This window comes from Micropterus salmoides, unplaced genomic scaffold (genome assembly GCF_014851395.1).
Source record: "Micropterus salmoides isolate LMB-PRFRI ecotype aquatic unplaced genomic scaffold, ASM1485139v1 Ms_hic_scaffold_9, whole genome shotgun sequence".
In the NCBI taxonomy this organism is placed as follows: Eukaryota; Metazoa; Chordata; class Actinopteri; order Centrarchiformes; family Centrarchidae; genus Micropterus; species Micropterus salmoides.
In genome coordinates, this window is record NW_024044681.1 from 9716641 (window position 1) to 9719871 (window position 3231).

Sequence of the window (3231 nt, forward strand, 5' to 3'; positions counted from 1 at the left end):
CTTCGGCCAAGAATTTTCATGTTGGTACATCCCTAACTTGGATGGCTGTGGCAAAGGGGATAGAGAGGTCGTTCACTCATAAGAAGGTCTGTGGGGCATGCCCTTTTTATAAGAAATGGGCAAGATACTGAACCACCAACTCTGCCATTAGTGTATGAATGGTTGAATATGACGTAGTGTAAAAGTGCTTTGAGTGGTCGGAAGACTACAAAGGCGCTATACAAATACAGACCATTTACCACAGGAAGCAGCATATCACATATCAGGTCATAACTTGCTTCTAACTGCCCAGGGCTCTTCAGTGTGAGTATTTCACTTGCAATTGCCCCTAAAAATAAATCTGCAAACTGGAAAAATAATTTATGATCAAAGTAAAGATTACAATCACTGTAATCATTAATAAGAGGTTGGCATGCAACAGTAAACCTTTGAAATGTTGAACCCATTGTTATGCATGAATGGTTTTATGGTTTAAAATTAGAACCTAACCACAATGTAGACCATTTCAGTCTTGCACAAGGATTGAATGAAACAACCCACAAAGAAGTAAATACTGTATTGTCCAACTGGAATGGAAATCATTCTAGTGGTAAGCTATATAGTATACTATTATAAATTTATGATGGATATAGTAACATAATGTTATATTGTACTATCAATATACTGTTGTATTAACATTATACTTTATTTAATGTTATTAATATATTCAATAACATACCACAAGCCGCAATGCACCAGTTACAGTAGAGTTTTCTGTGACGAGTGTTTTAAAAAGTTGTGTCCATGTTTTAGGCGTTTTTCAATGGGTTAAAAGTTTTTAAAATATCAGCTTCAATGTTTTAAAAAACTTTGACAGTATTGTAAGGCCTCTGCCGAGTGTTCGGTTACTAGGGTCTACACTTCTCTAGCCCTGCATTGGTTTTCACATCATACTTGCACACAAGGAGAACACACACACACACACACACACACACACACACACACACACTTGTGGTAATTGTTTGTTAATAAACTTTGTTCTTGAACATTTTTCCCTGTGCTCCTTAATTTCTTTGTGTGCTCCAAAAGTTTTAATGTCAGAGCACATGTAAGTACCCCTTAGGGGAAAAAGGTTAGCGTAGAGCCTTGCTGCCATTTGCTAGTTAGCTCAGGTAGCCGTGCAGATAACTTAACAATTGTATTTGCAAGCGGGAAATGGAACTGGGCTCAGCAGCCTCCCAGTAAACTGGGACCAAACAGCCTTCGAAACCGACAGAGGCCAGTTTGATGACAGCGAATGCAAGGAAACCAAGCCAGGAGAGAAGGAAATATGTTATATGAGACATGAGACGTCCTTTCCTCCGAAGCTGTTTCTGAAGACGGCGGCAGCTTTTGATGGAGTTTGTGTCTGCACACGTGCACTGTTCTAATACTAATGAAGTCTCAGTCATCAATGCAGATGATTCTCTCTGTAGCTTTTACCTGTTCAACAAATACCTGCACATGAATAATTATAGTTTACTGTAGGCCTATGTCCTGCTACTGGCACAATGCTGATATTATCTGCAGTTATATTTATTGATTCTGAATGTAAATGAAAGTCACATCACTCATCACCGATCGATCACTGCGTTCCATTAAAGCAATCGAACGCTTTTTTTTCATCAGCTTTTCTTTCATTCATTCTTTCAATCAGCTGATACTGATTACTCGCGGAGCTGCCGGCTGCTTTCTTCAGATGCAGTCGGTGAGCTCGGCTGGATGAGCGGATTTATTTTCCTTTGCTTGCTTCATTAGAGACTTTAGTGCAGTTTATCGACTTGTCCGGCTAATAACTTGTTTAATATGTTTTATTGTTGTCTATTGGACTAAACACAGAAATGAGCAGCCTCACATGTGACTGAAAAGGAGATGATAAATGATGTAAAACATGTTTCTTGCTGACAGATTCTGACTCTCTCTGACTTTAATTGTCTCCATAATAAAAGTTGATGGGGGAAATAAAAGAAAAATAAAATCATTCTAATAGAAGAAGGCCAGGGTCACGACTGGGGGTTTGTGACATTTTAAACACTGCAGCAACACGACCACAGACAGCAGCTGGATAGCACTTTGTGTACAAACATTTCTATGAGAAATAAGTACACAGAAGTGCTAATAAACAGTATAAACTAGAGCTTTCACTAACTGTTGATACCCCAACAGTCATCTTAGATCACAAAGTCGGGGCAGTGCGGTTCTCCTGACTTCCCAAGTCGGAAATCCGACTTAAGGGGGCCTTCCCTTCCCATGTCAAATGGAGCGCACAATTAAATGTGAGTAGGAGCTGTAATGTGTGTGTGCGTTAACAGCGACGTGATCGATGTTTAAGGTATTTTTTCACTTGCGCTGTCACCTTATCTGGTTCTCTCCATTACAGAGGATAATTTTTATGCTACACTTTAAACATTTTATTACGATTTATTACCGTACTGTTGCTGTTTTTCGAAGAATCACACGTCTTTATTCTTTAAACTTGAATCCAGAAGGTGTGCGGTTGTATTATTCTGTTCTGACATGGAAAATAGAAGTAAGAATATTTCCTTTCTTGATATTTTGTTAACTTATCAGACTAGCATAATGTAGAAAACAGCCTGAGCTATACTAACGGACTATTGCCTCTTGTGGAACAATGTGGTATTACAAGACAGACTGCGTCTTGCTCCTTAGCATGATAACATCAGAACTGTTCACATTCTGTTGATAGTTAATGTTTGGCTGGCTGTATAGACTTAGAGTTTCTGGTGGTTGACCACCCTGTAAAAGCTGGCTGACCATCTTGACCAACAAAATAAGAGCATAAACTATCACTGGGTTTAAAATGGTGTTTGTCAACAGCCCTAAATAAGTAAATAATGTCTCAATCTATATTGTGAATTCTACATTTCCACTTGTAACCCACAATGTCAGAAGTAAAAGCAGAGATAACATTTAACAGTCCAAAACAACCATATACAAGTATAATCGAAATATTTTGTACAGCCTACACATGTAAATATCGCCCTAATGTTTAACATGTCTTTCGTCCTCCACAACGTCTGTCGTGCGTCCTTGGAAAACCCCTGCTGGCAGGTTGATTTGTATTCTCATCATCCAGACAGACAGACTGTCGGCTGGGTGTCACGAAACGCTCCTTCTCCTGTGATGAGAAAGGAAGGGAGGGACTGGATGAAGGAGAAGAGAGAGAGAGAGAGAGAGAGAGATTGGGAGGAG